We start from the raw sequence: 27,416 nt of genomic DNA on the forward strand, positions 1-27,416 counted from the left end.
TACAGAATATCTTGACATATATTGTCATTTATCTTCCCCTGGTTGTTTTCTCTTTGTTCATATTATTTGGAGTAGTGTGTAAGCTGATTGCTGGCAGAAATATGGTTCTAAATTTAGCAGCATCTCGGCAAAGGGCTGAGTTCACAATTTAAAGAATTTCTTTTTAATTAAATTATTTAAATTAAATATTAATTAAATTTATTTGTTTTAATGAAAAAGTAATATATGTTCATTGTTACAAGTGAGCAATTCAGAGATGAGTAAAGAAAAAGTTACTATTTTTCTCTCTCTCCCTCCCTTTTAAGGTAGTTAAGGTTACCTAGTTATGTCTGTCTATATATCTATTTATCTATCTATCCAAACTTATTTACTCATATCATTTTGGGGGAGGGAAGAATTTTTCACTAAATATTTCACTATATATTTTTTCACTATATACATTACTTAGAAACTTTTCCACATTTAACAGATTATGAAAATTTTTTCCGGATTAAATCACAAGTGTGACTCTAACTCATTCCTTTTGATATTTGCATGACACTTTATAATATAGATGCACCATAATTCTTCATCCCTCCTTGACTCATGGTCTTGGGTTGTTTCTAGGTTTTCTGCCACCCAACATACGGGTGCTTTTCATTTCTGTAGGATAAGTTACTAAGAGGGGGATTGGGGAGTCCTTTTTTAACTTTAAAACTTAGTTCATTGTTGCCCTACCGAAAGCCTGCTGTAAATTACATTCCCACAGCAGTATATTGAAAGGTCTGCTCCCTGCCTTCTGGATACTCTTGTACCTTTCAATTTTTGTCAATCTAAAACGTGAAAACTGGGCTTCCCTGGTGGCGCAGTGGTTGAGAGTCCGCCTGCCAATGCAGGGGACGAGGGTTCATACCCTGGTCCGGGAAGATCCCACATGCCACGGAGCGGCTGGGCCCGTGAGCCATGGCCGCTGAGCCTGCGCGTCCGGAGCCTGTGCTTGGCAACGGGAGAGGCCATAGCAGTGAGAGGCAAAAAAAAAAAAAAAAAAAAAAAAAGTGAAAACTGATACCCCGTTGTTGCTTTGGTTTGCATTTTCCTAGTTACCAGGGGTGCCAAGCCTTTTCATATATTAACTGTACTTTATATATTTTTGTCTGTGAGTTATCTGTTTATATTCTTTGCCCATTTTTCTATCTTGTTTTGTCTCAGAAATACTTGTTCACAGTATATTCTTTTATGTGAGATGGAAATAAAGGGCGGTGTAGGGGGGTTGGCCAGCACAATCCTCTTTGGCCTGAATTATTAGAGCTTTGCCTCAAACCTCCCTTTCACTTTGGCTATGAAGGCATGGTTCCATCTCTCTGAGAAGTTGAATGCTTGCCTTTAAAAAAAACAAAAAAGGAAAAGAGAATAAAGGGGGAGAAAAGCACTTCCCCACATCACATAATCCTCTTTGCTATCCATGAAGCCTGCTGCTGCTGCACAGTTCATGTGGGATTTATACTCCAGCAACCAAAGAGCACAGCATAAAACCCACCTGCAGAGACCCTGCAGTCTGGAGTGCCAATGTTCAGGAACCATCCACTTAAGGTCATGCTGCTCTATTGAAAAATGTGGACTCCTTCTGATAGTCTCAGTTGAGGGAATAGAAGCCCCAAGCGTAGAAGCCAAAATGACAGGACTCATGCCCTCCCCTAGACCATGCTTTTATCCCACCTTTTCACACACTTCCACGTTTGTCTTTTCTTCCCCTGCCTTGCACCCCACTTTTCATATTTCACAAGAGTGTCTCACTCACATTCCTAACTTTAATGAGCTTCAAGCTGGTTTTTAAAAAGTAGAAAAAAAACAGGAAAAGAAACCTCATCTTGCCAGCCAGTATGCCTCTAGCAGGCTTTCCCACAGAGAGAGAAAAGTGAGTCCCAAGGCTGCGGGGAGGCTGACACACAGAGCACGAGGCAGCTGTCTGCTTTTATTAAAATGCCACCTTGACCAGAGTCTGATTTCTTTGAGGACCAGTTGACTATCGTTCAAATTCAGGACCCATGACACATGCTGTGCTGCTTTTGTCCCTCAGCCCTCTTAGCAGGTCAGTTGTAGGGAGGAGATTAAAGCCGTGTGGCCGGCCCCCAACCCATCACTCTCCCCCTCTCCCCGACTCTGTCTGGCCCTATCAGTAGCTTCTCTAAAAGGGCTTCACCAGCACGTCCAGTTCAGACAAACAGTTCCTGTTTGTCTCTTTTCTCTTTTCTCATTTTCCATGCATGGGGGCAATTTATCCTCTGATCCTGTCAAAAAGTCCTCCAGAGAATTCCAAGAAGAGGGTAACATGAATGTGCTTGCATATTTCAACCCACACAGAGACCAGCTTGAAATGTCAGATGATAGCTGTGTTTGAGCAAATATTAATCTCTCTATGAACAGGTTTTAAATTTAAATCATATCCCAAGCATATAGTTTGTGTTTAGGATACTCCTTTTTTTTTAATTTTTAATTTTTTTTTTTTTTTTTTTTGCGGTATGCAGGCCTCTCACTGTTGTGGCCTCTCCCGTTGCGGAGTGCAGGTTCCAGACATGTAGGCTCAGCGGCCATGGCTCACGGCCCCAGCCGCTCCGCGGCATGTGGGATCTTCCCGGACCGGGGCACGAACCCGTGTCCCCTGCATTGGCAGGCGGACTCTCAACCACTGTGCCACCAGGGAAGCCCTCCTTTTTTTTTTTCAGTCTAATTTTTTCTTATCTTAAAGGAAGACCATGCCTAAACAGTTTCTTCCCCTTCCCTCTTTTAAGAACTTTATTGAGGTGTCATGTCTCCATAAAACTCATCCATTTTAAGCATACTGTTTGAAATGTTTTGGTAAATGTAAGTAGTTGTGCAGCCATCACCGCAATCCAGTTTTGGAACAGTTCCATTACCTCAAAACTTCCCTCTGGCCACTTGTAGTCGATCCCACTTCCAACCCAGGCGACAACTGATCTGTTTTCTGTCTCTGTAGTTTTGCCTTTTTCTAGATGTTTCATGTAAATGGAATCCCACAATATGCAGTCCTTTTTGTCTAGCTTCTTTCAGTTAGCATACTGTTTTTGAGGCTCATCCATGCTGTTGCATGTATCGATATTTTCTTTACTATGGCTGGATAGTATTCCATTGTGTGGATATACCACATTTTATTTATCCAGTCACCTGCTGAGGGACATCTGGGTTGTGTCAACTTTTTGACTACGGTATCTCTACTCTGGACATTTGCATGTAAGTTTTTGTGTGGACATGTTTTCATTTCTCTTGAGTAAATTCCAAGTAGTAAAGTTGCAGGATCATATGGTAAGTGTTTGTTTAACTTTCTCAAAAACTGTCAAACAAATTCTTAAAGAAAACATTTGGTGCTCATCTTTGAGGTTGCATTTGCCATGAAATTACCTAATCTAAAAGAGTAAATCACAATTCTGAGCATCATTTTGCAAAGTTTTTAGGATTGGAATCATGGACAATAAAAGTAACAGAACTAAGGAAAGGGAGTAGTCTTAAATCCTATTCCATTTCTTCTCAGTCTTCAGCCGAGAGGTCTTTAGAATCCTGCTGACAAAGGAAAAGTAAAGAATCATCACCGGCTCTCAGTCCTTTTGTCCCTACTTTCCTTGCCCTGTCTCCATGGGCCCACCGCTGAAAGTGCCGCTTGCAGATTTCTTTGGCTACGAAGGATCAAGTGAGCCTCCTTAGGGTGCAGGAACAGAATCCAGAGGATTCTGGATGCATGGGTCTTGCCAGTCCTATGGACAATAACAGAGTGGAAGCTGCTAGAAGGCACTTCCTCAGCAGGGCACCTCAGGGGCTTCTTGGGTTTCCTTCCACCAGCCTTCCAAATGCCTCGGAGTTGGTAAGCTAAGATTTCCCTGCTCTTGTAGTAACTATGGGTTCTGGACCCCTGAGATCAGAAGAGAAGCTAGTCCCTGCCCAGGTAGTTTGGGATGACAAGGCCATAGCCACAGAGGAAGAGATTTTTCAACTACAGTTCTGCTACTTACATATTTATGACCTTAAGCAAATGATTAACCTTTATAATTTTCAGTTTTTACCTGATAGGGTTACTGTGAGGATTAACTGGGATAATGATAGAATGCATATAAGGTAAGCTCTTTGATAGCAGGAAATCGTTGTGTGAATCCCAGGAGCCTAGAACAGTGCCGGGCACATAGTAGGTGTTCAGCAAATGCTTATACACTGACTAAAGTACTTAGCGTAATACATGATACCTGGAGAGATTATTCATTCATTCACTCAGTCTTTTGTTTAATATTTATTGAGCACCTACTATGTTTGTCAAGAGCTAAACTGAGCCACCATGTATCAGAGTAGCTGATTAAGACAAGTCAAAACGAAATGGTCTAGGCTTTAATCACTTACTGTTATAGCATAAGAAAGAGGTTACGGTAGAGAAAGCACCGATTCCCCCACTGTTCCATTTTCCCCAGAGAATGATACCAGTGAGGGTTAGATGGATCAGCACAGACATGGGGAATTGTCTCACTATCAAGAGTCCTGGTCAAAAGACTCCTGCCATCTTATGGACCCCAGGGCCATGGGGTGGGAGGGCGATGAGGGTGGAGGGGAAATAGCTGGAAGAGAAAAAGCACTGAGTACTGAGTAGAGGGAAGAAAATGTCTTCAAGTGTTCACTCCCCTAAGCCTCCCCCCAACCCCACTCTCAGCTCTCAGAGACACCTAACAAGACCTCTACTTAAGGGTCTTGATAAAGAGGCCTCCAAATAAAGATCGCCTGGCTGTGAATACAAATACGTATAAGAGCTTGACTGGTCACGGGGGCCTGAGTCACTGACTGCAGCTCCCTTCAGAGGCTGTAGTACACGGCTGTGCACCAAGTCTGGTGTGTGGAGGGCAGCCTTTCTTCATCAGGCCCTCCAGGTAGAACCTTTGTAAATGCCTGTGGTCTGGCCTGAAAAAAAAAAAAAAAATCACACACAGGTTTTTGGCCAGGAGCCAAACTCCTCAATGCTGCTATTAGAGTGGATGTGGCCTCTGCCTTCATAAAAGCAAGCGAACTATTGAGTAGGCAGACCATAAACAAACAAATAAATCCATAATTGCAAATTATGATGAAAGTGCCAGGTGGATGGGGGCGCAGAGTCTGGGGAGAGGGAATAGCAAGATGCTCCTGCACTAGCCTGAGTGCTCAAGCTAGCGCCCTCAGAGGGGAGGTCTGAGCTGAGGACTCAGGCTGAGAGGAGCCAGCCACAGAAAGGGCAGGAGGGAGGGGTTGGGAGGGGTAGAGCACACAAGCTAAATGAATGTTCATTTATCCCCCACTTTGTTACACCAGGCTTTAACTAATTATAGTGACTTCTGCTGTGGCTCATCCAAATTTGTGTAATAATCCACCACTCTATAACAATTTTTTCTTTGATATATGAAACTGGTGTATCCAGTCGAATCTTATCTGTGGTTATGCAGATCTCAAACACACATGAGTGACATGTTCCTAGGATCTAAACAATCTTTTATAAATTAGAATGAACCTCTATTGTGTAGCTATATGGGGAGAACCAAAAGAATAGTTTCAGCTAAAACTTCTTGTTTTTCTTGATCCCTCTTTGAATATTAGAGACCGGAGATGCTGCAGAAAACTGTGGTTACTTTTGACTTTAGGGAGGAAGAATGGGTCTGTTGTTATTTTCCCCCTGAGAGGGCTCTGGAGGATGCCCTGTACTCCTCAGCCTGTCCTCTGTAAGCCTCTGACACAAAGTTTATTGTCAAGAATAAACTAGGCCTTCCATTAATTGTGAAAAACCATGTACACACAGGAAAAAGAAACTAGCAGTTATTGTAAATCTTGTTTTTGCCCAAGATTATTTACCCTTCTAAAAAATCTACTCCCTTTCACGATCATTGCTTATAGTCAGTTCAAAAGAGCCAATCCCTTTCACAAAGTGCTAACATTTTGCACCTAAATTTTCAAAACTTTGTTTTGAATGAGGTTGGATTGAGGTACGGAACTATTTATTATGTGTTAAAATAATAGGTGCTCTATTGGGCAATGCAGGGTGGAGGTAGGAGTCAGGGGGGCCTATATTGGAGGGGGTATTGGGGGAGTTGGACGATCTAAGGAAAGCACAAGTAGCACAGCTCCCCTTCGTTCCCTCCTGAGAAGAATGCCCCCTTAGCGCCTTCCTGTATCTCAATTCGAGACATGAGCTTGTACAAAGGAATTCTGGAAGAGCCGTGAAGAGTGTAGACATCAGCTGAACTGTTGGGAGCAAATTCTCCCTTAATTTTTCCTATGACCTGGGCTAAGTTGCTTACGCCATCTGTGTCTCACCCTCCTTGTTTGTAAAAAAGGATTTGAGATGATAACATTTTCTACCTTAGAATGTTGTTTTGAGAATTAAGTTAGTTAATAGATGTGCTTGAAATAGCACTTACCTATTATTACCATTGGTCTCCAATTCCTTTTCAAAGTCGATTCCAACATTTCCTCCCCCGTAGTAGTTTTAGAAGTTTCTAAATATGAAATTTAAAGAAAAAACATTTTCAGGAATTTCTATCATCTCATGCAAATGAGAGATAGTAATTATGTTTGTAAATAACAGGGTCAGTAAGTAGCTGAGAGGGCTGCCGTCTCTGAAAAGAGCTCTGCAATGGGTGGGGAGGGAATTGAGCCATGAGTCCTCAGAGCATAACCATGGAGGCATCAGGGTTAATTATGTATTGTAAACCACCTAGTGGTTTAAATCCAATTTTAAATGGTCTGGATGTTTATAAAGCTATGGTGTTTAATTTGGCTTTGACAAAGTGCTGTCTCAATTTTAACAATCCCCCTGAGCTCTGTGACTCATATCATCAGAAATCTGACCTTTCAGTAGAAGGGGAAAAATCTAAGTTGTTACCTTGACAACACAAGGTAAGCAGGATTCTTTGAGCTCTGGTGTTTCTGCTATAAATAATCTATCTTTGGCCAGACACTGGCCAGAGAAATAGTAACATGAGCATGGAGAGGAATGAGCTGGGTTGGCAAGGGGAGAAGTCTGCATTTCAGGAGATTGTTTTAATCACCATTTTTAGGGATCATTCCCAGAGGCACTTTTGTAGCAATTAACCAATAAACCAATAAGAGGGAATGGATTCAACTTCTAAAAATGGGAATTCAGGCAAATGAAAACTGGTAATACTTTTTCGTGTGAGGGCTTCTCTATACTTATGTGTACCATTGTCTAAGTTCTGTTTTTTGTTTTCCTTCCGAGTCTTTATTCTCTGGTTTCCCAACAGCCTGTAAAACCAAACAAAGGGAAGCTAACAATGAACTTTGGCCCTTCAGCCATAATTTACTTGATGTTACCCTGCACAGTAGAAGGAAAGGAACAGCAATAAAACTGGATGGCTTTTAAGACATTGTGGATTATTAAAAAAGAAAAAAAAAAAATCCAAGTCCTCTTTGGGATGAAAGTAACAAAATACCGCTGAATTTTTTTAACCAGCTGTACTCATGGATAGGTTTAAGATTTATGGCTGTGATTATCCTTTTGCTTGCTGACGTAAATTAGTTTTCTGGGAAGTCCAAGCTATTTCTCAATAAGCTTTAATAGTCGGTGAGTCAGAGTAGGTGCTGCTGTTAATGAGTCTTGCAGGATTTATAGGATGGCAAGTAAGAAATTGAGGGGCATGTTCATCCAGTGGCCTTTGGAATAGTACCTAAAAATGTTTCCTGAATAAGAGCCTTTGGTCCAGTAGATTCTAGCTGCTTTTTAGTAAGTATAATTTACCCAGGAAGATTTCCTAAAGTCACCTTCTAGTTGGATGAGATTCTACATGACTATTAATGCTTCTTCTTGTTGTTTTGGGGTCAAAATATACACACTCAGACTCATGTGAGCAAAATAGGATAACGGTTTGTTTTTTCCAGTTGATCTTGTTTTGTTCTTAAATTCTTACTCTGATGATTGCAGGGGAGCTGTTCTAGATGAAGAGACACTTTAAGAGACATAACAACCAAACGTAACATGTCACCCTCGATTGCATCTCGATTCAAACAAGCCAACTGAAAAAGGCAATTTGAAACAATCAGAGACATTTAAATTAGACCGCATATTAGATAATCCATGAAATGATTGTTAATTGCTTAAGTGTGATAATAGCATTGTAGTAATGTTAGAAATTGTATTTCTTGACATGCCTACTGAAGTCCATAGAAGCAAAGTGGCATGGGGATTGGCTACAAAATATTTTTTCAAAAAAGAGAATTGGCTTATTGAGGAAACCAAGAGTGACAAAAATCTATGATATGAATGATAGATATATGGAATTTATTATACTATTCTATTCTTTATATGTTTGAGAATATTCATAATTAAAAAAAAAAAACTCTTCTAACCTAAAACAGTCTCTCTCTCCTCTTTTCCAAGGTAGTGCCTTGTAAGGTTGGCTAGTATATCCTCTTGGAATAGAGGATGGTACAGAGTCTGACCCTCAAGGCATCCTCTACTCTGGGTCCTAACTGGATCTGCTTCTGAAGGGACCGTAATTTATGTAATTGAGTCAGGTTAGCCTATCGTGGTTGAGGCGCTATGGTTTCCTCTTGCCCATTTGTCTCTTATCTCTGCGTTTGGTTGGGCTACTGATGCTTTGAGGCCTGGCTTTGATTCCCAGTAGACTTTTGGCTTGGAGAGTCCATGCTGTGGCTCTCAGCTACAAAGCCATATTGCCCCGTCCACAGCAACCCCTCTTGTCCAGTGAGTTCACCAGCTGATACCTTCAGTTATTTCCACATGCCACCTCCTCACCCCCAGGCATATAGAAACTTCTAAATCCCTGACACTCCAGGGGAAAGCTGTGGGGAATCAAAGGAGTAGAAAGGACATTCCATATAATCCTTTAAGCACTTTTCTCAGCCGATTTTACTCTCCTCCCAGTGCCTGTTGGATATAGTGGATAGTGCTACCCCCTGGGCTACTCTGGGAAGGATGCAGTCTTTCCAGATGGGCCTAGAGGAGGACAGACCAGAACTCGTTCTGAAATAAGCTCAGACACATCAGTACTTCTCCTCCATCCCTGAGGCCTGGCCCACAGAGCGGCAGGGAAGCACTTCATATCCAAACTCTTGCCCTTCTCTCCCTTTCCTCCTAGCCTGGTTACCTGGCACAGAAAGTCTTCCCCAAAGGGAATGGCACTTATAACCGCATGCAACCATCTCATTTGCGTATGTGCTCATTGTCTGTTTCCCTCACTAAAATGAAAACTCCACAAGGGCAGAGATCTTATCTGTTTTGTTTACTGCTGTATCCTCAGCACCTAAAGCAGTGTTTGGCACGTATTAGGTGCTCAATATATGCCTACTGAATAAACAGTTAATGAACAATCGCTGTATACAGTTTTCCATAGCACTTATTTTGCAAATTACACATGCATTAGTGTAAATACTTTGTTGATGTCAATATCTCCCACTAAAAGTTTTGCTGAAACTTGCCTGATAAAAATGAATTTGAATGCTTGCTAAACACATGATTCCCAGTTTTTCCCTGACATTCTGATTCTGTAGGTCTAGGGTGGAGATTAGGGATCTGCATGTTTTACAAGTGCCAAGGAGACCCCTCCCATTAGGCAACTGTGGAAAACACTGCTCTAGAACATAAGCTTTACCTAGTAGGTACCTTATCTGGATTTAGACATTAGAGAGATCTGACACATAGCAAGACCTCATTACAGTTTTGCTGAATGAATGAATGATTGACATATAGCGGTGAACACATACCAGCCTCCTTGTGACGTGGTATTCTCTTTTCAACAACCAGACTTAATTTTCCTATACAGGTCAGATGGGTTAATTAATGAAAAACCATCATTTGACTTTCTGGCATTATATTATATTTCAAACCTGCGGGTGGAAATGTAGTGGGGGTTTTTTTGTTGTTTGTTTGTTTTTAACTACCTCATTAACAAGAAACACAGAATATAGCTGTCAAGAAATCAGTTGTGTTCTTTTCTGAAGCTGAAATCAAAAAAGGTATTTACTGCTGGAGAGGGTGTGGAGAAAAGGGAACCCTCTTGCCCTGTTGGTGGGAGTGTAAATTGATACAGCCACTATGGAAATCAGTATGGAGGTTCCTAAAAAACTAAAAATAGAACTACCATATGACCCAGCAATCCCACTACTGGGCATATACCCTGAGAAAACCATAATTCAAAAAGAGTCATGTACCAAAATGTTCACTGCAGCTCTATTTACAATAGCCAGGACATGGAAGAAACCTAAATGTCCGTCATCGGATGAATGGATAAAGAAGATGTGGCACATATATACAATGGAATATTACTCAGCCATAAAAAGAAATGAAATTGAGTTATTTGTAGTGAGGTGGATGGACCTAGAGTCTGTCATACAGAGTGACCTAAGTCAGAAAGAGAAAATCAAATACCGTATGATAACACATATATATGGAATCTAAAAAAAAAAAAAGATGAACCTAGGGGCAGGACAGGAATAAAGACACAGACATAGAGAATGGACTTGAGGACACAGGGAGGGGGAAGGGTAAGCTGGGATGAAGTGAGAGAGTGCATGGACATATATACACTACCAAACGTAAAATAGATAGCTAGTGGGAAGCAGCTGCATCACATGGGGAGATCTGCCTGGTGCTTTGTGACCACCTAGAGGGGTGGGATAGGGAGGGTGGGAGGGAGATGCAAGAGGGAGGGGATATGGGGATATATGTATACATAAAGCTGATTCACTTTGTTATATAGCAGAAACTAACACAACATTGTAAAGCAATTATACGCCAATAAAGATGTTTAAAAAATTAAATTAAATAAAAAACAAAATAACAACAAGAAAAAAAGGAATTTACTAAACTCTAACAATTAAATCTTTAATACAAATAATCATAAAAGAGGCAGTAAATCTCCCATCACCTTTTCAGATATCAGAAACATGAATTAAGATTTTTTTCAGTTCTGAAAGCATTTAGCAGATAAATAATTAGATGGAATACATAAAGGTTATAATTTCTCTATTATCATTTTGATACTTCTGTACTTAAAATCCAAACACTATGATTATGTCAGTAGGGAGTCAGCCTGGAACCACAGAACAGTCATTGGACTTGGGGGCAGAAAACCTAGGTCCTAATCCTGACTCACTCAGCTATCAATTGGTTGGTTATATGACCTTTGTCAAATCTTGTACCCTCTCTTGGCCTGGTTAGTTTCCTTGAGAGTTAAAAAACGGAGATTGAATTAGTTAATGTATGGGATTCATTACAGCTTTCGCATTCCATAGTTTATTCATAGGCAAGACACTGCTCTAGACAGTGGGTCTGCTACATTGAGCAAAACAGACAAATAATTTCCCCTGGGGAACTTATATTCAACTGAAAATAGACAATAAAAAGTAAAGAAGATAATATAGATGGATAGATAGATGGAAATATAAAGCAGAGAATAGAGTGTGGGGCAGCAATATTAAATAGGAGGGGCAGAGAAATCTCCCATGACATTTAAGTAAATACTTGTTGCCCTTTGACAGCACAGAATTCAGAGGTCAGGTCCATCGGGTAAGGCCGTGGCCAAAAGCAGAAAATAAAGCTGGAGACAGTGGGGTACAAATACAAATTCCTGTAAGAGCCATGGAAAAGTAAACCAGTCAATTGATGTAACTGGAGAATATAGTGGTTGCTCAGCTCCAGCACGGTGGGAATGTAAGATTTGGGTCCAGTGTTGCCAGATCTGCTATCTTCCGAGCGAAATTGGAAATCTGATTTTTTTGGTGATGTAGAGTTAATTTACAACATTGTGTTAGTTTTAGGTGTACAGCAAAGTGATTCATAGGGATGCAATAACAAAGTGCCACAAACTAGGTGACAACAAAACAGAAGTTTATTCTATCATAGTTCTATAGGCTAGAAGTCCAATATCTAGGTGTCAGCATGGCCACGCTTCTTCTACTCTGGGTAGATCTTTTCTTGCCTCTTAGCTTCTGGCGGTGGCCCACAGTTCTTGCCATCCCTTGGCTCGCAGCTGCATCACTCCAGTCTGAGTCTCCGTCGTCACATAGTATTTTCCCTTCGTGCGTCTGTGTCTCATTTTTTTTTCCCCTCGTATGAGGACACCAGTCATATTGAATTAAGGGCCTGTCCTACAAGTTGACCTCATTTTAACTAATTACATCTGCAGTGACCCTCTTTCCAGATAAGGTCACATTCTAAGGTACTGAGGGGTTGGACTTCAACATGTATTTTGCATGGAAGGACAAAATTTAACTCATAACAGCTATCAGTTAGTATGCATTTTAAAAATACTGCATTAGTTAACACTCTGGAGGAAGCAAATCATTTAGGTGGCTCACAGGTTATTCATTTGGGAGCTTTAGGCCAGACATTAAGGAGCCTACAGAAAGGACTGTAAGCTTGATTAGAACAGTCATGGCTCTGTCTGTTCACCTCTGAGACCCCAGCTCACAGTGCGGTGCCTGCCCAAGCATTTGCTGAAATAATGAGTAAATGAAAGAATGGTGATATTTCTTTTATGTACCCAATAATCTGGAACACTATTCTATTACTACAAAAAGAATCTAACTTTACTTGCAGTTGATCAACACTGTACTCAATGTTCAGTACTTTCTGCAAGTTTCTACTCACATTTGAACAGAGCTATAAATAATAGTAACCCCCTACTGCTAACCCAGCATTCCCCCTCCTCCTTTCTCTGCCTTGGATTTCTCTGTTTCATGAGACTTGGGCTTGTGTCTGAGACGCTGCCCTGAGAGGCTGCTCAGCCACCCTGTTCTATTTTTTGCTCAATCTTAAATGCCAGTCTTTCTTTTTCTGTGACAGAGATTGCCTGTGGTTTGCCCAATATCCAATCTTGCCTTTCCTTCAAGGCAGAATGCAAGGGCAATTTGCCCAGCAGAAAGCAACATTTTAAAGCCTACTTCGCCAGTAAGACTAGCTAATTAGATGTAAGTGGCAGTTTGGGGGCAAGGCTTCTGGAAAGCTCTTTATGTCCTTTCCAACCATCCTGTTTGATGCTAGAAGGTGCACATGACACCTGGAGCAACAGCAGTCATTTGGGACCATAAAGGGATGTTAACAACGAAAGCTCTACAGTGAGGGTGGTGGCAAAAGAGAAGCAGCCTGGCTTCCTGCTAGTATCTTGGAGTTCCCATAATAGCATCGGACAGCTGACGTTCAGACTTCCTTCATGCGAAAAGAAAAGCAAACCTCCGATTTGTTTCAACCATGGTGCACATAATATTTGTTTTCTCCTTCCCTTTGCAGTTCTGCTCTGTATTTCAGAGAATGACATTTCCCAGGCTCCCTTGCCTTCTGCTTTCCAGAGCAAGTCAGCTAATGGAAGGCACTGGTTGAATACCGGCGGGGGTGGGGGGGGGCAAGAGGAGGGGAAGAGCCAGAGGTTGTCTTCTTTCTCTCTGCTTCAGGAGAAGCCATGGGCGAGGGACTAACTTGGCCCCGACAACCTTCTCTCCCCAGGGGAACCTCCACCTCTGTCAAGTAGTCCCCACTCTTGGGACCCAAGATCACCATCTGCTCCCCTCATCTCTGCATCTGGCAGTGGGAGGGGCTTTCTCCAGCTGCTAAGCAGTAGGTTTCCTCACTGAATCCTGTTTGGCCTCTCAGCTTTTTCATCATCTGTGTAACAGATTCCTGTATAAAATGCCCTCTTTTTGAAATATGAAGACTAGTTTCTATATTCTGACTGAATGATCCAGCCACTGAGTTTTGCAGGAGAGAGGGAATCTGTTTTTCCCAGCTGAACACAATGCCTGCCTGTTATATCTCCCTTCAGAATTCGTGTAGGCAGCAGAGAGAAACCTCCGAGACCTAAGGTCTATCGATGCCGCAGTTAAGCCCACAGATCCCGGCCACTGGTGGCTTCTGCTAGCCAGGTTGCAGCCTTTCCTGAATCTTCTGAACCAGTTTAAGAAAACAAAACTGAAAGGTCTCATCTTCCCTTTGCTGGGCAGTGCTTAGGGTATGCTGTTGGCAATCACATCTCTGTCAGGGACTCTCCTTGGAGCCAGCAGACAATCCATTGTGAACCCTGCTTCTCCAATTTTGCCCCTTGGACCAGGTGGAGGGCGGGATCCCCTCATCTCGCCACAATCTTCCTATGTTTTCTGCTCTTTGAGACAGTCTATTCCTAGAATATTTCCTAAATGCGTTCAAGCAATGGTATATAATCCTCCTTTGGCACTGCAGCCTGCACAACGATCACCAGCTTGTGCTGCTCTGGAGCACAGGCTTCCTTGCTTTTCCACTCCCTGTACCAGGGTCCTGGCAAGTGTGCTGGAGGCTGGGAGGCCAGATTTGATGGTGACAGGCCCTCCCACTAATTCCAGCTTTCTACTTGTATACTTTTCATCCTGCTGAGGACGAATTCAACCTTCTTTAAATTCTGTATTGGATGATACAAGAGTTCATAGGCTCCATTCCTCCAACATCTTCTGTAGGAGATCTTCTGTGGAACCATACTGACAAGCCTTCACATTATATCATAGTTCTCGGTTTCTCCTGAGACATTTTCCGTTCTCTTATCTTCCAGCCCCACAAAGCAACTTTAGTGCTGGATCACACCTGCCCCATTGATGCTCCTCTTCATGAAAGGATACACCAAGTACACCAACAGTTCAGATTGTGTTTGCCCATCATTTGTCTGCAGTGGTACAGCGGTCCTGGCTTACTTCAGTTGGCATGGCCAGTCCCTGTTCTGTAGTTCGACAGTGCCACCCCCTCCCCTATTCGTAAGGTATAATCCATCACAAGAATGAACTCAAATTTATTCATAAGTGATCACAAACATGCAAACGGTTTAGAGGATTGTTCAAATATTCAATTCCGATTTCCGTGCAGGTTGCCTTTCAAACCATAGAGAATTGACCAGCTGTTTACACTAGAAAGTTGTTTTTCCCTTTGCATTCTCTGCCCTGACTGCAGTCTTTGCTGCCCCTTGTGATCAAGGCCAGCAAGACATATCCCTCTTTCTAGCCCAAGAAAACAAAGCTAGATCATTAAATCCTTCAGTGGGCAGCACTTATATAAGACAAACAAAGCTCTTTTGCTAATATTGACCACTTCTCATAACATAACATAAAATAACATAACTTCTCATAACCTAACTTGCCCTCTCCCTTCAAGGGCAAGAATGGGGAGTAATAAAGTAGACTCCATCCTGCTACAGAAGACAATAAGCAGTGGATTAATTTTATAGTAATGAGGAAAAATTAGTCAAATTAATTTTAGAAAGTTTTAGGGAAAATAGAATTGGAATAAACAGAGATAGATACGTCCAGAGGATTTCTAAGAAAGACCCTTATAATTAAAGCGTTTTTTTTCATTTAATCTTTCTCTATGTAACTGTTGTTTTATAAATAACATTCTTTAAGATAGACAGACAGCTAGAGGTTGACAGATAGATAGATAAACCTGCAGGACAACCCAGCCTATGAGTTATGAAACTGTGCTGGTGAGCAGGGCTTCACATCAGAGTCACCAACTTGCAAAAGAATTATCTATGAAGAAAGAAGCCTCTCCTAACGTGGTAAACATACATTTCAGGGAAATAAAAGAACTTACACATAGTCTTTGCTTTCTACGAAAACAATTATTTTTTTTCACATAGGAATGGTTGCAAAAGACATACAAATGCTGTGAACTGAAATGGAAACACCGATAGGTTGTTTCTCTTCAAAATATCTCCGCTCAGCTCACCTATCTCCACACTCCTGAATAACATGGTGAACTTTCCAGTTGTGGGAAAATAAAAGAGGAGATTTGTTCTGAATAATTCCTTATTTTTCGCATGTTGTTTTCTCTCTTGCTATGAAGCAAAGAGATACACTGACCTTGCATCTTTTAACATGCATTCTCTTTTCTCAGGCAGAATTAGGAGAACACAGAAGGCTGCACCCTAGTGAGTTTCTTACTGGTGGTTAGAGGTGTTTTGCAGTGGAAGGCTGATGTGCCCTAAACAATGCAATTGCTTTGAAAAATAAATGTTACTCACTCTTCCTCAATCCCCAAAACAGATTTTCCGTATTTGGTGAAAATGTTAGGGAACCAACCCAAGTATGAAGAATACATATAGTTTAAGGCAGTTGGCTAGAATTTACAGCTTGAGTAGTTCCTTGACCTCTATCACATCTAAGCATACTCAGTTCTAAAAGAAATGCACTTTTACTTCCAATATGCATTTATAATTGGGAAATGAAACGTGATTAACCATGTTCACAGTGAACTTAGATGCTCCTAGGGAGAACACACAGCTCTATTTTGTACAATCACAAAACGTTCAATCTGGAAGGAACCACAGCAATGATTTTCTCCAGCCCCTCAATAACGTGAAGAAAATGAGGACACTTTGGGCTGTCCTGATTTTAGCACTAAAGTCTCATGTGCCAGGAAACCTCTCGATCCTGGAGTGGTTGGTCAGCCTAAGATCAGGTCTAAATTTCAGGTCTTCTGATTACTGACTCAGTGATGTTTGTCCCACACATCTTTGTTTTTACTGAGATTATAGTTGTTCTACCATTAAAAATAATTTGTAAATAATTGTAAGTGCTAATTATGCATTCTCTATATATTTAAGGGATGAAACAAAAATTGGGGTTTTGGTTTTCCCGTATATTTTTAGAGGATTATCCCCATATGCCCTAAATATTCTTTCACTTTATTCTCTCCTTTCTTTTTATTCCTGGAAAGACAAAATTTGTGTTGTTATACATGGCTCAGGCTGATAAATCAGTAGACGTTTCAAATAAAACAGAATAAATTTGAGAGGTTATGAGTATTTGCAACTGTCACCGTGGAGACCAGAGAATGGACTGTCACCATGGAGACTTGCATAAACACTCTGCCTATAATGATTTCCATGTGAGATCAGATGTAGAAGAGATTTGGGAAGGAAGATGTACAAATGGAGCTGTATGGCTGGAGTGAGTTGTGTTAAGAAGGCTAGGGATGTCAAAGCAAGTTGACAGTTTCTGCGCTCACCATTGCTCCATCAGTGAGCAGGAAAAAACCTTCAGGGAAAGCCCCAAAGTTCAGAGGGTGAGAAGGGTGAGTTTCATCGGCTGCTAAAATACTACACGATTTAAGATGTTTTCCATTCACTGTTCTACTCCTTCGCTGGCACTGGCTATCTGTCACTGTCATGATAGCAAGTTCTGTAGAGTTTGGATGTGATAGTAATGACAGCTAGTCTTTATTTATTCTTATCACATTGCCAAGACTGTGATAAGCTCTTTATGTTTATTATCACATTGAATCTGAACACTTATAAGGAAATGCAAATATGATCCTCATTTTACCAGTGAAGAAACTGAGGCACAGAGAATTTAAGTATCCTGCCCAAGGTCACACAGCTAGAAAATGGTGAAGCCAGGATTCATATCAGGCAGTCTGGTGGCAGAGTTCATGTTCTTAAATACTATACTCTGATGAGAAGATGATGTCCTTGTCTTTGAGGCAATTCAAATCTAAATAAGGAAATAAAGTAATGAGGAATGACACCAGGGCAACAATATGTATTTCTAGTACCTATACACATTTTACCTAGTATTTAATTATAGCTTAATGTCCAGCATGAACCTTATTCCTTTACCTCTTTCTCCTCTACATATATATATATATGTGTGTGTGTGTATATATATATATATATATATATATATATATATATATATATATATATGTATATATCTCAACCATTGGGGTTCTTAGTTGCAGAGAGCAGAATCCACATTAGCTAGCTAAAAGAGAAAAGGAATATACTAAAGGGTATCAATTTAGTCATGGGATATCTTGGGAGGATCAGAGAATCACACTTGAAAGCTACAGAACCCAAATTGCTCCATCTTCCTATTTCAGTGTACATCTGGGCTGTTAATAGGCATTTATATCAAATTTACCTTAAAATGTACGTTTAAGATTTCGGGTGGATTGACTCAAGGGTTGAACTCAGCTGGAATAACACTGGCTTCTCTCTATAAGCTCTAATACCTCGTAGAACCCCTGTGGACAGCATCCCATGGCCATGCTGTTCTGTTACAAAGCTTTAGATAAGGGATTCCTGGTGATTCCAGGAAACTTTGTGTTGGGCCAATCACCCCTCCCTGAGAAGGAGTGATATTGAGCCTTGCCTGACAGCAAGGATCAACAGAATGTATTGTAATCTTAAAAGATGGCTGTGAGTATCAATAATCTTGTGGAAGATTCCTTTACAAATTATTGATACACACTGTGGGAATCAACCTTCACTCAGCAGACAGCAAAGTAAACAGGAGCTTCTTTTTCTGAGGGGAAGCAAAGGACAATGTAAAGCGCATTGGATTTGGACTAAGAACAAAGTCGTTTGAATATTAAATAAGAAAATATGGGAGTAGTGCCTGGCACCAAGCAGACATGTTATAACTGATGGTTCATTTCTTCCACTACCGCTAACCCCATGGCTCTTCTGAAGGTGAACAGATTCTGGGCTGAACTTGTGGAAATCAGATTAAAAGCAGCTAATATGTTTTTAACCCTTTGGATGCTGTAGTTATATAAAGAGATTCTGTTTTCCTTTTCTCACTGATTGAAAATTTATAGCCCTGTTTATGACACACCTCTCTCTAGCAAGTACGTGGGATTTCATGGCATGATTTTTAACATACTGCACACCTCATTTCATCTTCCTAATCTTTATTTCCTCTTTCTTTCTTTTAAAAACTATTTATCTGTATCCCATCTCACTGCTTTATGTGCATCTTTCCATGCTTAAATCCAGTTTTGGAAAAAAGTGGCAAACCCCTTGGCCATTCCTGTGATACCCCATCCTCTCTGATATTATTCCAGAAGCCCCTTCCAGTCCCCACATTTGCTCAGGCTGTGCTCAAGGCTCCCTCAAAATGATTCCCACTTTTCCCCGAGTTTTAGGTCAGCTGTGATTTTCATCTTCAATCCAATCCATCTGCTTTCATCTCTCAAAGATCTCTCATGATTTCTAATCCCTAAGAGTATTCCATGCTGTTTCTGATTTGAGTTTATTTTACTTTCTAGTCTCTTCTGCTATTGCTAGAGGTGAGTCAGGAAGAATGGCATATGTGCTCATGTGTCATCTTCCCATGGTAGCCCCTCCTCTCTTCTTCAGTCCAGATCTGTATCACCAACAGCCCTCTGAACACATACACTCAGACGTGCTACAGGAGCCTCAACTCACAGTGTCCAAAATAAACACCTCACCTCCACGAAACCTGTGTGCACGCGTGCGCACGTGCGTGTGTGTGTGTGTTCCTTGTATAGCCAAAAAAGAAAGTGTGCTGTATCCTGGCTGCTTTCCCTCTCTCATCTCTCTCACCTAATAAATGTCCAAGCCCTTAGCTATTCCACATCCTAAGTGTTCAGATTTATGCATTCCGTGTCATCTTTTTATTGCTATAGCAGAACAGAATCCAGTTTTATCCCTTTGTCCTATTCTCCAAGCTGCATCCAAAGTGAGCTGTCTGAAAGGTACCACCTTTCTAGAAATCCTTCTGGCTTCCAGGCACCTACGTGGTGAGTCTCAGCCCTTTACAGTAGTATTTCCTTTAGCCACAGAGCACCTCGCTTGCCTCAATACTCGCTCGTCCTCAATACTCAAACTTTATTTTCAGCTATACACCCTCTGTTCCTTCATGCCTCCATGCTTTTGTGTATATTGTTCCTTCTATCTAACGTGCTCTTCCTCACCTCAGCCCACTCTTCCTTCCTGCCTTCCTTCATTTCTCAACAAATACCTGTGATGCACCTACTATGTGCAGGCACTGTTCCAGACACTGAACAAAACAGATGAGCCTCTGCTCTCATTTTAAGAATGTATTTAATTTAACAAGCACTTCTCTTACATTTACTGTATGCCAGGAGCCCTTGCTAGACTCCATGAGATTCCATTCTAGTAAGAGACACCCATCAGCCGAATGAGTCCTTCAAGGTTCAGCGTAGGTCCTCCTGAACCTCATCTGCATCTCCCAGGCTGGCTAAGCCCAGCACATCCTATATGGACCATGACCCCAGGATGTCTGTGGGGCCACCTCTGCCATGCAACTGTAAGCTCCCTGAGCTGTACTCTTCCTTTTATCCCTCTAACAATGTTGGGCACCTAAGAAAAACTCAGTAAGTGTTGATTGTACAACAGTCGAGCTAAGCAAATTTGATCATGCCATTCCGCTGCTTAAAATCCTTTGATGAGTCACCACTGATAAAGGCATGAGTCCAAATTCTTTAGCTTGGTACACAGTGCCCTTCAGGCTGGCCCCAGCCTCTCCTCTGGCCTCTCCTTCCCCAGTCCCGAGTCATGTTTCTCTTGCTCCAGCCACACCATACTATTTCTCATGCCCCCAAAACAATGTTCTCTGTAATTTCTTAAGACCTACTCTAAAATGCTCTACGCAACTAGTCTACCTTTAATACAACCTTATTTGTTGTTCATGACCAACTCAAAGATCACACATCCCATATATCACATATTCATGCCTAGGGCTTGTCACTCCTGTACCCACATAGTCGCTTAGATTCATTTACCACATTATATTATAATCATCTATTTATGTGTGTCTCTCTCTCCCCCTACTTACTGCATGTGCTCTGAGTTCTTCAAGGGCAAGAATTATATTTTATTGATCTTTGAATTCTCTCTAATTTCATATGGCGTATATCTCAACTCCTAGAATATAGCAGATGATAAGGTAATTTTTGATTTAATGAATAGATTTCTGCAACTCTTCATTGTTCTACGTAGAATGGCAAGAGAAGGGTCAAACCTTTGTTTATTAAATGTTTCTGCAGAAGGTAGAATTCAAGGTCTTATTCTGAAAGCAAATTAGAAAATTTATCTTCAAACGCTGACCACCTACCCTTCCTTTCTCTTGCTTTTCAAATGTAAAAGAGTAAACAGTCCGTCCTCGGAGTGTTTTTTCCCATTTCTAGCAGAGCAGTATGTCAGTCCTGTCACCTACTTATTGTCTCCTACACATTGCATACATAAGACAATATTAGTTTCTTGAAGGCAAATCTCTCTAATTTAAAATGCCTTCAGGTAACTGTTGGAAAGGATCATTTTAGCCTGTCTCAAGCCCATATATTGGTTAACTGAATGTTGCACAGTGAAAACTAGCAAGAATCAGCTGTAAAAAGCCTCTTAAAAATTGTAACCTATGTTTTCCCCTGACTGCGTGAACCTCAGGGTAAAACGAGTTCACATTAATAGTAATAAAAAGTGTTTCTCTGCTCTGACTCCTGCTTAATATTACAGGGTCTCAGACTTTTTGTAAAACCTTCTCTTCCATCCTTAGATAATTTTGAGGGGCCCTAAGAAATGATTCAAATGTTTCAAAACAGTAAGTCTTCTCAGCATCCACGTGGCCTCCACCATGTTTCTCCTGGCCTCTCCTCTCATTGCCACGGGTATCTGCTGCTACAGGCGCCCAGCTCCTGCCGTCCAGGTTGTTCGACAACTCCTGCTGTCAAAAGGCAACTCTGCCACCTTCCACGGCTCCCAATGCCACTGGAAAACGGCAACGCTTAGCAATGCCTCTTGCTGCCTTTGAAGCCATGCTTTTTCTTGGGTTATTGATGCCATGAGATGATGCCTTGTCTGCTTGTACACTGCACCACTGCTGCTCCCAATGCTGCTGTCACCTCCGGCCACCACATAACGTGAGCCACCACCAGCATTGCCCTCCTCCTGACGCCCGTGGTGATACCAGGCAGACCCCAAAACTCAATTCCCAATCGCACCAAACATTTTAAGGAACCTAGGTATTTTAGTTTTAACTTTTAGATCCTTCTCATCTGTGGCTTGAGTATAAATCCAAGCAAGTTAGGAAACCTGCTGAGGTTTACATCTGGAGTATCCTCATACTCCTCCCTCTAGTCCAATGACCACACCAGGAAGGTCCACACTTGTGGACCTGACTCACGCCTTGCTTAGGATGAGCTCAGACCCAGAAGCTCCACAGCCGCTCAAGCACATACACGCGCTGGACCAGCCTAGAGCTTCATCCTAAACACTTAAGCTAGTTTCCCCTCTACAAACGTAAGGAAACACGTGCATACATAGGTACATGTCCTTATTGAAAGTGTCAGAGAGAACTCAAAACTCACATGTTTTCTCTGGTAATGTGAAATTGCTCTATTTTCCCCTGGTGTTGTGAAATTATTGGTATTGTGGAATTCTTCCAAAAAGCTAGGTTTACCTTGAGGAACCTCAGCTGTGATAGCTAAAAATAGTAGTTATACTCTTCAGGAGAGGAGGTTATTTCTCTGTAGGGTGGAAGAAATCTGAAGGTAGGCCAGTCCAGGACTGGTGGTGAAGCTCAGCGAGGTCACCAGAGCCTGGACCACACCCATCTTTCTGGTCTTCCATTCTCAACACGCAGTGTCCACCGCAGGGCCCCAGGTTGCTGCTGGAGGCTCAGACACTGTAACTGCATCCCAGCCAGTGGGAAAGAGGAAGCACAAAGAAAGACATGGCCCTTCTCTTTAAGGACACTCTACACTCATAGAATTTACATACCACATTTCCACTTACCTCCGATGGGCCAGAACTAGGCTGCAATGGCACATTTAGCTGCAAAGGAAGCTGGGAAATTTAGTCTTTACTACAAGTATCCAGGGTTCCAGCTACATCAGCGGTTCTGCTCCCAAGAAGGAAGCCGAGAATATATATTCAAGGAGAGCTGGGAGTCTCTGCAACAAAGAGAGGGTTTTTTTTTTTTTTCCTGCTCTTTTTATAGATTTCAAACTGGTGTGTGGAAGAGAAACAGATCTTTGAATTGCTTGTGCCATCCACACCGATGTGTGACAGGGCATCCTACTGATAATTTAATTCATGTTTCATCCTTACTGCTGTTGGTATGTTTCCCTTCCCCAGCATGAAAAGGTAGCTCTGCCTTTGTCGCCATGTCTAACAGGTTCTCGTGTAGTGGTACCAAGAGCCAAGGTTGACAGGTACCCGGCAGGTCAACCCGGCCTCAGCTTTTGTTTTCAAGGCATAAACTCATGGAAGCAATGACAGCAAAGTGTCTGTAAGGGGAAAGGGGCTCCAAAGTTTGGCGAAAGCAGAGGTAGATTGGAGAGAGCTGTTAAAGCTTCCTCGAGGCTGAAGGGGCCAGGGTTTTGGCTGTCTGGCAGTTAGTATGGACCAGTGCCGCACTCATTCATAGCACTCTGGGACACACATACATCGTAAGAAGAACAGCCATGTGACGTGGCTCGGGCAGCCAGATGTGAGCCCTAAAGCACCTCCCAAACTTGGAAATGTTTTCTCTGCCCAAGCAGCCCATTTCCCAGAAAGCACGACTAAGGTGAACTCAACAGCAGGGTGACCCCCTGTATTCTGGACTCACGAGTGAACTGAGACTATCATTTAACCCTAGAGAAGCCGAGGCAGTGCCCTAAAATGAGATCGAGTGTGAATTTTCCACCACAGGCAGATACGAGCTTAGGGAGAATCTTATTTTCCAATATAGTGTTTTTAAAACTACATATTGTCAGCTCATATTTATTCCTGCTATGAGGGTAGAGCTGGAGGTAGAACTCGGGCCTCCTGGGTATTAACCTTGTAGTATTCTGCTTATCTTTGCTGTCTCTGAGGGCCAAGGATAGAAGTGGGAACGATTATTGAAGAGTGATTTATCCTAACTCCTCAGCTTGCTGCCTTGGCTCATCATTTGTTTTGTTTTCCCACATTGATTTAATCCTACGTAGTCACTTTTTAGGCTATAAGCTCCTTGAAGGCAGGTGCTCAGTCTAGTCTATGACATGGACCAACGTGTGTTCCATCGCTCACACAGCCTGTCATTTCATCGACCCTTCCTCATATCATCACGGCTGCTGAAATTCATTAGGGCCCTCACCATGTTTCTTTCCCTAAATCTGGGGCTTGCTATAGATTTATATGCCAGAACCAAGTCTCCAGGGGAAACCCAAAGTGTTGTAACCATTGATACTGATGATTTAATAGATGATGTTCTTTTTTTCTGAACTTCAAATGAAACCAGTGGGTTATGAGGATTCATCCTTCAGCTGAGTCATAAAGACAAGTTCCTGCCCTCTTGCAGTTAAAAACTCATGAAGTATTTTCCAAAGGCTATTGAGAATCAGGCTTAGTTACATTCTTACCCTTTCCTTACATAAATATCGGTATGATTAAATGCATTTGTAGGTTTTCACTTTTGCCAATGAGTTGTAATTTGGTGTTTCTGCTTAATCAAGAATAAATGTTGGGCCTGGTTATCATTTAGTTAAGCTAAAGAAGAATATAAGCATTACAGGAAACCAAGCAACAAAACAAAATATAAATGTCAGTTAGTTTTACTGTGCTTTGCTACAAAAGTTGGCAAGCTTTGTAAATCGGCATGCCAAGGTTGTCTCCCCAAGATGGATAAACCAACGGCAAACATGAGGCTGGAGATATTTGTCAGCTACTACTTTTCCTGCCCCTGATAGTTCTCTCCATCAGAGGGAACTTTGGTTCCAGTGGGAAAAGAAAAAGTGAGAGGCAGTTGATCCCCTGACAATGAAAACTGGTCTGTGTCTCATAACTGGCCCACATGCCATAGATTGTTGGTGCCTACATTTGTACCTCATTAGGTACTAGGTTTCAAAGAGCAAGTTTTGCCACTGCAGTATTCTCTGAGATGCCATTGCTTTTGCTATTAGAAACTGGTAAAAAGGCATCGGAATATTTCCCTCTTTGGTGGCCAAGTTATTGGAAGGAAGGCAAGGACCTTGGAGAACTTGCTTTTTCAAGATCATTAATGTCACATAACTTGCTGCCCTCTTGCAGTTAAAAATTCACGAAGCATTTCCTTCCTTCCTTCCTCTCTTTGTTTTAATTGAAGTATAGTTAATTTACAATGTTGTGTTAGTTTCAAGTATACAGCGAAGTAATTCAGTTATATATATTCCTTTTTAGATTCTTTTCAATGGAAAAGAATTATAAGTTATTATAAGATATTGAGTTTAGTTCTCCATGCTATACAGTAGGTCCTTGTCGTTTACCTATTTTATATATATACCAGTGTGTACATGTTAATCTCAAACTCCTAATTTCTCTCTCCCCACCCCCCAAAATTCATGAAGCATTTTTAGAAGGCTCTTGAAATACAACACAGGACCCCAGGTAACTCAGTTCCTTGGCTGTGATCTCAGACTCTAACCTGTGAGGAATCTGTGGAGGTTCTAGCCCTGTCCCTGTGCTCATGGAGAAGTTTAGTAACCCCCTTGGATCTATTCCGTGTGCAGTCTGACTCCCTCCCTTCACAGGTGGTGAAAGGTGAGCGTCAGGGCCCCCAGCAAACCTAGAATTGTCATCCACAATAATAATAAAAGAGATAACAATAATAATGATGATGCCACCTCCCTTCTGAAACTTCTCTCAGAAAAGCAAGGATGTTTCTTTCTCAGAATTCCCCAGCAATCATCTCAAGTCTCACTGGACCAAATTAGATCACAAACCCACCCTAGGGCCGAGAACCATGGCCAGGAGGTGGGACTCTGCTGATCAGGTTAGGCCTGAGCAAGGTGCCTCACACCTAGAGCCAGCGGGATATTGAGCCAAGGGTATGTCGAGCTTTACTCCAAATACAGAGGCCCTATAAACGTGGTTATGCAAACCCAAACAAGAATGGGGTAGTTTCCAGGAGAAGGAGGGTGAATGATGGAAAGATAGCAGCAATGCCCACAGCAACTAACAATGTTTATTTAGCACTCATTTTATATTTTCACAGTTCTGAGAACTTTTTCATTTAATCCTCACCAAAAATCCACAAAGAGAGGTTCTGATTTTATGCACATTTGCAGATAAGAAAATTGAAGCTCAGAGAGGCTAAGTTAACTTGGTAGAGTCGCCCAGCCAGGAACTGGCTTAACTGGTATTCAGATCTGGGTCGTCTGACTTCAAAACTCAAACTTACTCAGTCTCCTCCTAAGGAAGCATTTCTAAGCTTAGCCAGACACACTGAGGGAGGCAGGTGTCATGCTGGGCTTAGGAGACCAAGGAAGCTGTAGAGCCAGATCCAGTTAATTAGCGCAGCTTCCTCCCCACCTGTGGTTCTGTCATAGCCACCTCTCCAGGCAACCATCAACCTCTCCGTCCAGCCCCTCCTACTTTCCTTTGTACCTTCCCTGAGACCAGAGAAAGGCCTTACAAGGTGATAGGATTTTCTGTGAATAACATTCCCGCAAGATAGGAGCCACCTGCAGGATGCTTCAAGGGTCTTACAGGATGAGAGAGACAGAAGGAGGCTCTCCCCTAGCAGTGGATGTGATAAGATAAGCTCTTATGACTACACAAAGATAGCTCTTATTACTAAGCCAAATATGTACTTTACTTCAAAAATTGGGATAAATGATAATTTCTGAGAATTTTTTCATTTGAACCAAGAATTATAGCATAGAAAATATTCTTTTCCTTTTTTTTTTTTTTTTTTTGGTTGTTGTTTGTTTGTTTTTTTTGCTGTACGCGGGCCTCTCACCGTTGTGGCCTCTCCTGTTGCAGAGCACAGGCTCCGGACGCGCAGGCCCAGCGGCCATGGCTCACGGGCCCAGCCGCTCCGCAGCATGTGGGATCTTCCCGGACCGGGGCACGAACCCGTGTCCCCTGCATCGGCAGGCGGACTCTCAACCACTGCGCCACCAGGGAAGCCCTATTCTTTTCCTTTGATAGCTAATAGCATTTGTAAGGTTAGCCCAAGTGATTATTTCTAGTACCCAGAGATAATAGAAGGCTCTTGTGGTCATGACTAGACTGGCCAAAATATCACATCCAGAGTCATTAATAATATCTTACTCTGTCAGTTCACAGGGCTTAGTTCTCTGCATAACCAGTTTTGTGTTTCTGTTTCTTCCCTGAAGAAGTGGGTATTGGGAATCAAGCCAAGAATCTATAGCAGGACAGTTGACATATACCTGATGAATATGGCTCTTCATGACAGTGAGATCCCCTAGGTCCATCTGATCTATTTCATGACATTTTATTTGGCAGGTTTAAAGCAGTGAAATATAGAGAGCTGTCTGGCTTTAGCAGGAAAGTCTTGCCTCTTTTTTATTCCTGTGTTCTCAGGTGGTGTCATGATTCATAATCATTTTGAACTGAACATTCATGGCCCTTATCAAACATGCCATGATAATTTCATAAAGTTGGATCAAGTAAGGACAAAAGGAAAATATTGAGAGAAAATTCATTTGGAGTTCTAAGCCTATAGATGGCTAAGAGTCCTTCAAGAGGTGACGTATGCCAGTTAAAAGGCACTCATATTGCTTTCTGGACTAAACTGTATTCACAAGTATTACAGTATTCTGTTTTAAATGAGTTACATTTTCAGTTTGCAAGTAAGTTTAAAAAATTAAAAATTAAATAAGCGAGAGGGTAAGTTGTTAGAGTATTTTTGAAGTCCTT

The sequence above is a fragment of the Phocoena phocoena genome, chromosome 3, assembly GCF_963924675.1.
Source record: "Phocoena phocoena chromosome 3, mPhoPho1.1, whole genome shotgun sequence".
NCBI lineage: Eukaryota > Metazoa > Chordata > Mammalia > Artiodactyla > Phocoenidae > Phocoena > Phocoena phocoena.